Raw genomic sequence first — 12,695 nt, forward strand, 5'->3', positions numbered from 1 at the left:
TTACATTACTATTCATAACAGTAGCAAAATTACAGTTATGAAGTAGCAACGAAAATAATTTTATGGTTGGGGGTCACCACAACATGAGGAACTGTATTAAAGGGTCGCGGCATTAGGAAGGTTGAGAACCACTGAACTAGACATACCCAATTCCTGCAACAGTTCTTCATATGCTTTAGCCTCCAGTCCCCTAATCTTTGATACTCTTCTCTGCATTCTTTCTAGAGTCTCAACATAATTTTATATATTGTGTCCATCAAAACGTGATGCAATATTCCAAGTGTGGACTTACCAAAGCATTATAAAATAGTTAAACCATTGCATACTGAATTAGCCCAGTAGCATAAGTTCACAGAGCACACTAATCTATAAACAGTACTGCCAGAATTTGTGTAACCAACCATGTTTATTTGTGTTTGGCTTGCTTGTGGCTCTAGACATAATGGGAAACTACATCTTTCCAACAAAAACTATTAAGGAAAGTTGTTTTACCCCATTCTTTCTTGTCACCTAAACAAAGGAGGAAATAAAAATAATGCTCCATTTCACAAAAGAAAGAATGAAAGTGTTCAGGGATAAAATAGCGTTATCAATTAAGAGAAAATACTCAGAAAAAAATTCAGATATAAAGTGACAACAGGCAGGGCTACTGACTCTTTTGTGTACAACACAATAAGTGTATCCTTCTAATTAATAAATTAAAAACTGCAGGATTTAATTGCCTTTGAAAATTGACCACCCTAGAAAAACAACCTCTTATGTGATCATGTGGCATACTTAACACCAGTTAACGTATCTTGGTTTCTGTTCATAAAAAGAAATACACTTTTTATGACTGCAGAGGGAAAAAAAATATGGAGAGGAACCAACTGAATTTTCAAGATGCTTCTCTTAGGGGGAGCTAAAGTATCAGCTAGATATATTCAAACATCAGCAATGTTAATTATCTCATCCCCTACAGAAAAGCCATGGCTACAGTATTGTCCCACATTGAATCTTATTCTGGGATGTCACCCAGAGGAAGCAGATTTTGGGGGAGGAGGTTTTGAGGAGATTTTAAAAATTGTAATTTCTCCTGTCTTTTGAACTCCTAATTTTTTTAAACACACAAAGAAAGAAAGCATACACATTCTTTTATAAAAGTATAAAGGCAAAAAGTTGAAAAGAAACAAAAACATAAATATGTTTATTGTACAACTTTATATATGTATGCATGTCTGTGAAGAAGACATGAGGACATACATATATAAAGTTGTACAATAAATGGAAACCACAATTGGTTACAGTCATCCACTGCCTTTTCACCTCTTGATACATCCCATCATTGATATTTTATCACAGGATTCCTATGCCACTGATTGCAATATATATTGCACAATATAACTGGTATCAGCTGGGAAAATAAATTTGTTCCTTTCCTATACCCTTCATACATAAACTGAAGGGCGAGAGAGAGATGGTGATTAAAATGAAATGATAGATGTTGGAAGTGATGCCCTAAAATTTCTCCAAATTCTGCATCTTTCCAAATTCAAAACAGAAAGCATCATTGTCATCATCATTGTCATCATTATCATCATCAGTTTAATGCACGTTTGTATTCTATACTCCCAGGAGAAGTAGAGGGTGGTTAGCAAGAAAAGACCAATCAAAAATAATAGTTGTACTATCATTATTTTATAATGTTAATTCGTAATAGTAATATTGATTTTTGTCACAGATTTATCAGCATCAATCAAGTTCAAGTATGAAAATAAAGAGGTGAAGATACAGTAAGAAGACAGGGTATAAACCAGAAGTCCCCAACCTTTTGGGCACTAGGGACTGGTTACGTGGAGAGAGTTTTTTCCGCGGACCGGAGGGCGCATGGTTTTATGTGCTGCCCCGGTCCATGGACTGGGGGTTGGGGACCCCTGGTATAGACAGTTATATACATGGTAAATTATGCCAGATATTAAATGATAAATAATAAAAATATCATTTCTATATATACCCCTTGAATGGTTCTGTTAGAAGTGAGACCTTTTTAGAATCCTATATGAGCAGTCAAGATTTGTTCTGAAGAATTTAGTGTTTTTACTTCTGAAGGATATAACAAAATCAAGCTTGTCTTCAGTGTGCTGAGCCACTTTAAACAAACAGCTGGTAAAAATAGGTGACAGCCTTAAAAAGCAGCAACCTGGAAGTACAACACGTATTCAAGAAACCAAAATAGCCTGGCAGAGATCTGAACTTAGTGCCAGATGGAGCCAAGATATTATTATGATTTATGCTGTTTATTTTTTCATTAAGCACATTGTCTTGCTGTGATTTTTTTTATCTGTTTTAAATTAATTCTAATTACCCGCAGGCATTCAAAAAGCCTGTGGTGCACTCCTTATTGAATTACTGTTCTTTCCATTAGAATTATTTGTTTTCCTTGTCAATATCTCTCTTCCATTTTGGTCAGATTTGTCGCTTGAAAACATCAGTATAAAAATGGTTCACACACACACACACACACACACACACACACAAAGTTTTTGAAATGGTGAGAAGGAACAATGGTCTCCTTGACTCTCTTTTATTTCGAAAATTCAGGTCCTGCATCTGTATCCAGAGCTATTACCCTTTTCCTTCCCCTCCATTCATATTATTATTTATCTTCCCCATTTTTATTTATCTGAGGAAGCATTTCTGTCATTGGGGCAAGGGAAAGAAAGGGGGGGAGACCTCTGTTGCCATAGCAGCCACTTGGTTGGGCGATTGTCCCTCTGTGATTCCACTTGATGGAAAGGGCCAGATTCTGCTCTACTGGCATTTGCCCAAGACAGATTCAAGATGACAGGTTCTTTAGGATCTGAATCATTTATAAAGCAGAGGCCACATGGGTGTGCATGTACATGGGCATGTGTGAATAGAAGAAGAGGGGAAGGAAACATGGGTGGTGCTAGGCAGAGCACGGAGGAGGAGACTGGCAGGGTATGTTCTGCATGAACTTTCTTGCGATCTTTCATCCATTCTAGCAAACCCCCTGTTAGATTCCAGCTAGTCCTTCAAATCAAGGACATTTATTCTATAACAGTGAGAAGAGCTCTGGAGAGCAAAGAGACCAAGGGGACAGAACATAGGACTGCTCCTTTCCTCCCTCTGCCCCACATATGGGCTTGATCTGCAGACATTAGTAAGTGAATTGTGCTTTTCTTGTTGCATGAAAAGCCACTTTCTGTTTTAGAGGCACAAGACCAAGCCCACAAGGCTTTTCAGGCCATTACAGCAACTCTAAAGGATGCAAGGAAAAGTTCTTCAGGTATGAATCTCTCCTTTATCTTTTTACCAATCAATATCTTTCTCCCATGATGACATGAAAACCAAGCATTCTTCCTGACTCCTCAGCACTTTGGAGGACTCCTGTCGTCTTTTTTTTCACTGAGGTTTGCCTTGAAAAGCAGTCAGATTCCACTCCTGCGCTGTTCCGGTTTCTATAGGCGTAAGGCAGAAGAAATGGAAAGGGGGAGAGTTGCATAGCAACCCCACTCAGGACAGATGAGCTGCCATCATTTTTTGCTTGGCAAGACCTGGTGCCTTTAAAACAGGCACAATTCTCCCAACATTTAAAAACACTATTGCAATAAAGCAGGTTGTTGCTGCTGTATAAATGTTGTTTATAAACCAAGGCTCATGGGTGTTATGTAATCCCAGCCAAGTGTGAGTCAACACATCATGGTTAAACAAACCATGGCATAATGTGCAAATCCATACACCCTCCTGCAAATTTCTTTCTGATAAGTAGAAGGAATATATTATTTAGATAAGTGTTGTGAGATGCAGGTCAGTTGGGGCAGGCTAAAGCAAACAATCAGAAGGGCAGGTGCAAAACTGAACAGGAATCACTCACTATCTCTTTTCCTCAAGTCACATCCTTCTCTAGAATCTGTTTTTCCTTTTCTCCCTTCTCTCTCCCCACCCCTCTCCAATGCTCTGTTTTTCTTTTGTTTACCTCCATTCAGCAGTTTGCCAAGTGAGGGACCTTCTTATTAGGGATCTGAATTGCTTGCTTGAAAAGGCCTTATAAATTCCTCTGAGGAAGCATATGCTTTGGCCAAGAGCCACATGCCAACTGAGGACTGTAGGTTGCTCCCCCATTGACTAAACACATTCAGAAAAAAAAGAGAGGGAAATTCAAGAACAGAAATGTCCATTTGGCCTATCAGGGTCATGGTCCCCAGGTCAGATGTGTAGAATTGAGGCAGCAGGAAGGAAACCATTTTGCTACTGAATCCCATATCCTGCAAAGTATGATAATATATGTCCAGATACTTCAGTAAAAGAAAGATTTAGAGCAGGGGTGTCAAACTGCCGGTCCGCGGGCCAGATGCATCATAGTGAAACCATGCCCACCCCATTGCTGGCAATGGCAAAAAAGTCGTGATATGTGTCGTTGCGAGTTTGACACCCCTGATTTAGAGCCAATTAACATGATGGCTTTGCATTAAGGCTACTATCACAGGTCAGTTGAAGACCTGGATACGTAAATAACAGTTACATATATGTAACAGTTGAAGACCTGGATACGTAAATAACAGTTACATATATGTAACAGTTACATATATGATTTTTCCCCAATATTCCTAGAAATAATGATCACATCAATATAATATTTATTTTCTATCTAATAATTCTGGTTGCCTCATCTTATATCCTGTTACAGTCCTTATTTAGATTTGTTTTTCCCATAAAGTTCAAAGTATTCTTGCTGGTTAAGATTTTCTCAACAGTTAATTATGTTTAAAGATTTAAATCCATTTTCCCATATAAACCATCTCAACACTTTTACATTTCTTAAAGAATAGGTAAAAACAGTAAAGAAAAGGAAAAGGGAGCAAGAGTAAAGAAATATAAAAAGTAAAATACTACTTAAAATATATATTCCTCCTAAGCTGATATATATTCATTCCCAAATTTCTTATTCTTTTTAACCATGATTAAAAATATATTTAATCTTTAAATATTCCATTTAATGTGCCTAGTCATCTAATCCTTTAACTCTTATTCAAAACATTTTTTTTCTTTTTTATACATTATAATTTCCTTAAATTTAGACACATTTAATTATCTAAAACATTTCCTTCATCTAGGCCAGGCATGTCAAACTCGCGACGTCACGTGACGTCGCGCTACGTATCGGAGCTTTTTCTTCATTGCCGGTAATGGGGTGGGCGCGGTTTTGGGATGACGTGTCCAGCCCATGGGCTGGCAGTTTGACACCCCTGATCTAGGCCATTTCAGCAGTATTATATTACTTATATCAAGAAATAAAATAAAAAGAGGGGGGAAAACATACAGTATTATTTATGGAATTCATTTCTCTTAGAATGACATTTGTATTCAGAATCTTTTCTATTTCTTTAACCATATTCAAACAAATGTTTCTTTTTTAAATATTCTCTCTGATAGATCCCATCATCTATTTTCTTAATTTTCACTTTGAACTTTTCCCTTTGACTAGTATCTTTCTTGATCAATGTGTTTTGCTGAATCAAAAAGTTTTTCCATATATTCATGACTGTTGCTGTAGGTATAAGACGTAAATCGAATAAAGCGTCTTTATGTGAGGTTTTTGCCTTTCCATGTTTCTCCTTCTTTGCTTCTCTTATCACTTCCTTTCTCTCTGATGTTTTCAACATCTCTACATTCCATTTTATCCAATCTGTTTTTTTGTCCTCAGATTTTGTAGTCTTAAGGGATGAGTTGTTTTTTGCATTTCTTGTAAATTTTTCCCACTTAGATTAAATCATGTTTTCTTGCTTTGTTAAGTTCCATCTTTGAGTCTCTATTTTCAATTTTATGTCCACTTATTTGTTTTGTCTGCCCCTTCTCTGTTGTTATTTCCTGGAAGTTTTTTTGTTATAAAGTTAACTTAGAGATAGATTGATTTGTATTTTCAAAGTTATTTTGGATTTCTTTGTGATTTGAACTGTGTTATTTGAATTAATTGCAGTATACTATATATCTCCTCCTGAGAGGTATTTATGTTTTCTTGGTGTGTTCTGTCTACATGTCTCTGATCTATGATGGCCAAAAGTTGAAGTTTTCTTTTTTATCTGCAAATAGCTTTAGAGTCCTGGTTAAATAGATATTTGTAATCCAAAGAATTCAAAAAAGATTTTTTCCCCCTAAAGTTTATAATTCTCTCTTTGTCTGCAGCCCAGATTGTTGTCTTTTTTTGTCACAGCTGTTCTTTATTATTAAAGCTTTGAAGGTCACAAACACATATTAGCTTTTCCCAGGTTTTGGCAAGTTCTCTATGGAAATCATAGCTGTCATAATCTTCATCCACCACTAAGTGTCAGAATCTATTTTGTTTTCAATATGAACAATGGTCTTTAAAATGAGAATATTAACCATTCAACAATCTTAAACTTGTCCAAAGTTAAATTTTAGCTTTCAAGTTTATAAATTTATTTCACTACCATATATTTTGATCCTCCATAGAAATTTTAATTCGCCACTTCCGTTAGTATAAGGATGGGGTGGAAGTCCCCCTCCTTCACTTTCGGAGGTATTTTGCTTCTTGGGATCTTTTCCAGGAAATTAAGTGTAAACAGAAAAGGGGAAATCAGATTCCTTATCCAGTTTCAAACATGCTGTTTACTGTAGTGCTGGTTAGTTCTTTTGGACTCCGGTTGCAAGTAGCTTGGGCTGATCGATGAAATACAGCCTTTCTCCTGTCGGGTTAAAAGGCTTTCCCCAAGATGAACGGAATGACCGCCGTCATTCCAGAGTTGCCGGGGCACTTCTTTGCCATCTCTCTGGGGCGGCTTGGACCCATTAGGGTCTCCAGGCAGGACAAAAGTTGGCCACGGGGGTGCGGCGGTCCGCAAGCCCGCAACCAGTCGTTACCGCGCAGGACCAGAAGTCCTTCATCTGCAAATTATGACCTATTCCCTTCCTTCTATTATGAAACACTAATGTACGCAGAGAGAAAGAGAATGTATGTGGGGGTATTTGTAAAGGAAACTGAAAACAAGGGAATTAATTCATATAGAAATGCACTCTCAAACATATTTTAAGAACAAAACAATTAAAGGAGAAGGAATGAGACAACACTAGCACTAAAGGGCATTGTAAAATTCTTGCTGAATATCTTTTTATGTTAATGATCCCTCTTCAACAGCACATTAACTGATTAATTGAACACACATTTGCAAATTCGGAAATAGTCCTAGGTCAGCATGGCCACGGAGGATGGAAATTATAAGGGTACAATACATTGGGAAAGGTACATAATGTATGCCTTCATGGAAGTAAATTAAAACTGCTAAATGAACAAACAGCACCAGGTAAAAATGCCTTTGCCTTTGAAATATGCAGTATGAGAATACTGATGTTCTGTTCCCATCATTTACCACAAATGAAAGAAAGGTGGAACAGAAGCAGGCAAAATCCCTTAGAAAGAGTAGAGAGCTTTTTCCTACCTATGTTAGGATGTTTCAGAAGACGGCAGATCCGAGCCTCTCGTTCTAGCTTCTGATGATCTGTCAGGAAAGACATTCACAAATTAGCATGGGAGAGAGAGATGCTCAGCGACAAATGTGATTACCTCCTATTATTATTATCTTGGGATTTAGAACATGCAAATTCAGTTACCACTGAATATTTGAAATGGTATACTGCTCTTCACAATATAGAATCAGAAAGTGAATTGAAACACAGGATATAAAATAACTACAAGAATTAGAAACCCCTACATAAAGTCATCCAGAAAGCTATCTGAAGGAATTAAGGGATACACTGGTAATAGTATAGGATATCTCAAACTAAAAGTAGCAGCAGGAGATTGCAGCTGTGGAAATCTGGGACACCGTAAGTCAGTCCTTATAGCTGTTCGTCAAGTAATCCTAGAGTTGTATACTCTGAAGCAAGTCCACTGACTTCCATGGGACTGATTATTTAAAAGCTAAGCAGAGTCTGACATTATTTGAGCTGGAAGACTATCAAGAAAGTCCAGGAATGTAAGCTCTGCTGGGAAGTTAAACAAGGAATCTTAGAAGATGTTTCCATGAAAATTGACTCATTCCATTTGCCCTGAATCACATATAAAATACCTCAGCTTGTGTTGAAATGAGAAAGAAGAAAGTTCACATAGTTATCCATTCTCCATTGTGCTGTAACTGTACCTCAGTGCTTCGGGACAAAGTCTCACACCACAGCAGAGGTGACAAACATCAAAAGCTAAGCTGTGTATGTGTAAGAACATCACAGTCCTTTCTTTGTTGCTCTGCTTTTTAGGCGGTTTTGTTGTTGTTGTTAGCTTTTTTAATGTCTATTCCAACAGGTATATGGAAATAAACCATGAAGCTTAATTTTCTTCTTTAAAAAATAGTTGCATACCTGAAAAATGTTGTGCAAATGGATCTGAAATAGCTGAAAATCCTCCACTAGTCCTTTAGTGACTATCTGTTATATGTAAGAAAAATAAAACTGCCCAAACCAATGCTTTTTATGCCAGAAACCCTGTTGGCATTTTGGGAAGCTGCTAAAATCTGGCTATTTCTGAAACTCTTTGAGAATTGGTAGGAGATTGAGTTTCCATTCCAGAGGAGGTTATTAATATTATGGAGAATGGTTTTCCTCGCTGTAATTATCAATACTATTTTTTTTATTATGATTAACATGATTTGGCTGGTTTGTGGTCATTTTGTTATTGATTTTATGGTATTGTACTTTTAGAATCTTTTATCAGCATGTGCAGTGTACCGTATATATTGCAGGAAATATTTATATAAGTAAGTATGTGACTGGCAGCAGTCCTTTCAAGTTTACTAGGAATACTTTTGAGCAATTTGTCATTTACTACCATCTGAGTACATGATATTTTATGTTAAAATTGGTCTAGTCAGAGAACCTTTAATTTAGAATTTCATCATCATCATCATCATCATCATCATCATCATCATCATCATCATCATCATCATTATTATTATTATTATTATTATTATTATTATTATTATTATTATTATTATTATTATTATTATTATTATTATTATTATTATTATTATTAAAAGTGACTAAAAGCAAAATATGTTTAGTCCAAGTATTCATTACCTAGTAAGAGGCAAAACCCTTCACCATACCATGATGAAGAGGAGGAAGGTGGCAAAGGTTTCTTTAATCCTTTTCCTTTCAAAGACTAAAATAATGGGCTATATAAAAGGTTACCTAACAGAAAATTTGTAACATTTTTTTTCCTCAGTTTTATACATTAGTAGAGAGGTAGTTTAGCGTAATGGTTAAGGTCCAAAGCTAGAAATTGGGAGACTGTGAGTTCTAGTCCCACCCAGTCAGTCACTCCTTCTCAGCTCTAGGAAGGAGCCAGTGGCAAACCACTTCTGAAAAACCTTGTCAAGAAAAATGCAGGGACTAATCCAGGCAGTCGCCAGGAGTCAACACTGATTTAAAGACACAAAATAACAGGATCATTATTATTATCTTTTATTCATTAGACATGAACCTCAGTCAACGGAACATTCAAATTGGCTGGCGCTGATGGTTGACACGGGTTGCTACCAGTGTCCTATTATTATTATTATTATTATTGATCATCGCACAGTCAGCCAGATATTCAGATTGGATTTGGCATTTTTGTCTCCCTATCGAGTCCTTAACAAGGACTTGGGATAGGCAGATGTGGATGTTTGATGGTATTACAGCTATCGTCGCAGGATGGAGGCAGTTCCTAGTAAGGCCGCCTTTTGCAACTGACCAATGGCGAATTTGTCAATGCCGATGGTGTTCAAGTGGTGCTCCAGTTGTTTTGGAATTGCACCCAAGGTGCCTATTACTATTGGTACTACCCTTGCTTGCCTTTGCCACAGTCTTTCTATTTCTATTTGTAGTTCTTTGTATTTTGTTATCTTCGCCAGTTCTTTCTCATCTATTCTGCTGTCTCCAGGCACTGCCATCTCCACTATCCAGACTTTTTTGTCTTTCTTATTTGTTAAGTCCGGGGCGTATTATTATTATTATTATTATTATTATTATTATTATTATTATTATTATTATTATTATTATTATTATTATTATTATTATTATTATTATTATTATTATTATTATTATTATTATTATTATTATTATTATTATATTTATATTTATATTTATATTTATATTTATATTTATATTTATATTTATATTTATATTTATATTTATATTTATATGCCTCCCATGTCACAGTTCCAGGCGAGTCTGGGAGGATAAACACAAGATCAGAAAAACATAAAGCCAACTTACCAGTTTACACTATTACAAGGTGGTAATAAGAAGCTGTGATTTTAAATTGTATCTATTGCCTCTAGGATGGTTTGCCAAAATGGATTCAGAGTTACCGTTGTAATACAAAGCGACATAAAAATGAGCTATTGAGATTGAACCTGAGGTATCTGGCTCAGTTAGATTTCACTCATATATTAAATATGTCCATACTATTGTTTCTAATAAGTTATGGAACAATGTAGAAGAAATAATTGTTTCTGAGGATCTTTCCTCCTGATCTTGCTCCTAACTTTGCTATGGGGCTTTATAATTGTCGACATTTTAATTGGTGCTTTTGTAAATTAACTTGGTAACTGGAAGGCAATTGCTGAAAGCAATTACATTTTTTTTTCCTAGTGGATGAAAGAATTCCCACCCACCCCCAGCCCACCCCCAGCACGCCTGCATGTTGCTCTGCATACATTCAGAGGAAAATCAGCAATAACAGTTTGAGTGTAGCCTTGGTGGCCATCAGTTAATTGTAACATGCACAGCAGTGTTTCTGTTCCTCTACAAGTGTCTTTCTCCTTTGCTACAGGAAGAAAAGAAATGTTTTAAAAACAGTGCTGGTAAAAGAAACGAATGCATAACTAGAATGGAAAACTTTTTTTCTGGATCAATTTAAATTACCCTTTTCTTTTAAGGACATGACCTTGTATTTTTTTCCCCCTACTTTCGTAATGATTTTAGAAGGAATAAATTCGTTCTCCTTATTAACTACAAACAAACATGGTGTGAGCAGAGAACACAACAAAAACTCGATCTAAAGGTGAGCAAAGAAATTTCTTAAAGGTGAATTCTAATTTTCTATTCAGAATAGAAGTCTCAGACATTTAACTCCTTAAGGATCCCGTTACTATCCATGCTGGTCTTTCCCTCAATAACTGAGGTTCTCCAGGCAATATCCATTTAAAATATAGAAGAATCCGAGCACAATGTAAAAGAATAAAAATCCTAGCTGTAGCACTTAAGATAAAACCAGCAGCAAATCCAAAAGGAACACAGGATGTTCACTCAAATCATGTTAGGTACGGTTCAATTCAGCTACTGTGATTTATACTTTATGGCTGTCAGCCCTTTGAGTTTATGAATTAATGGAAATTTTGGGCTGTCAGCATCATTTGTAACTTAGTAGTGTCAACACTGAGGCATCATTTTCCTCCTTCTGTTATTGACAGACAAACAAATTTTCAACTCTGTTTGAGGTCCTTGGAGTTGCATTAGCAACATCACTGTAAATTATAGGCATTTGTTTCTTTACATTGTATAATGTGATTGTTTGCGCATGTGTCTTTGCAATTTGTTGGCTGCTTGGTGCATTCAGTGCATTTCCTGGGAGCATAATATTCCTCCTTCAAATATTTATGAACGTTGCAATAGCAGACATATGTATAGCTCAGTGTTTCATGTTGTGTTGTTAGTGTTCTCTAAGCTACATTTTGGGGTTGCACAGACTGCATTATGTACTATATAAGGTAATATCATCAATGCAGGAGATAGAAGAAGTGAATGTGATTTATGATTTGGGCATGTCAGTTGACACCAGTATTATCCCATCATTATCTGAACAAGGGTAGAAAAATAGGGTCAATGTCAGCATCTACAAATAGTTAGCTATTCAAGGGTGTGAGGTCCCACAATGTGAACTGCAATCTGAGAGTAATGCTCCAAAAGTGAAAAGACAGTGAAGAAGGGTTTATTCTTTGCTCCATGTGCCTCTGCTTCAGGAGGAGCATGTCTTTATGCAGTTATTTCCCACTCTAGTTTTCCCACTGGGGAGGTTGCTTCCTATCACACTCATTGCCTCCCACAGATCTCTGCAAAAAATGAGAACAATGAATCCGAAGTTTTGCATCCCTAATGGGCTGCAGTGTGGCTGGGTTCACTGAGGCCAAAACAAACCGTTTACGCTGGGTTTCCTGACTGAACACAATTTGTAGCTGATGCAGCTTTAATTATTTCAGAATTCCATCATCTGCTGCCATTGAGTCTGACAGGCAGCTCTTTCATGATTGAACACTAACACTTTTTCCTATTTCAGTCTTTCTGCATCTCTACTTATGCACCTGCCATGTAAAGCCCTAAATAATCTCTTTCAGTTCTTGGCATTTACATGACTTTTAAAGACTCATCACTGCGGCACTTTCCTCCCCCCCCTCACTTCCCCCTTAAACTAGACATAGAATACAACACTTAATATTTCCCATCTCATTCTGTTCATTGAATTCCCCCCCCACACACACACACACAAACACTTTTCACAATTTCCCTCCACTGGTCACTGCTTTATTTCTGCAGCTGGCACCAGCAAGACAGGTTAAGCTGTAATATATGCTTGAGCATGGCTCTAGTGTGTTGAGTCAACCCAGTTAGTCCAGCGTAGAAACAATTTTTATGGCTTAGCG

This window comes from Protobothrops mucrosquamatus, unplaced genomic scaffold (genome assembly GCF_001527695.2).
Source record: "Protobothrops mucrosquamatus isolate PMUCROS unplaced genomic scaffold, P.Mucros_1.0 scaffold925, whole genome shotgun sequence".
Taxonomy (NCBI): Eukaryota; Metazoa; Chordata; class Lepidosauria; order Squamata; family Viperidae; genus Protobothrops; species Protobothrops mucrosquamatus.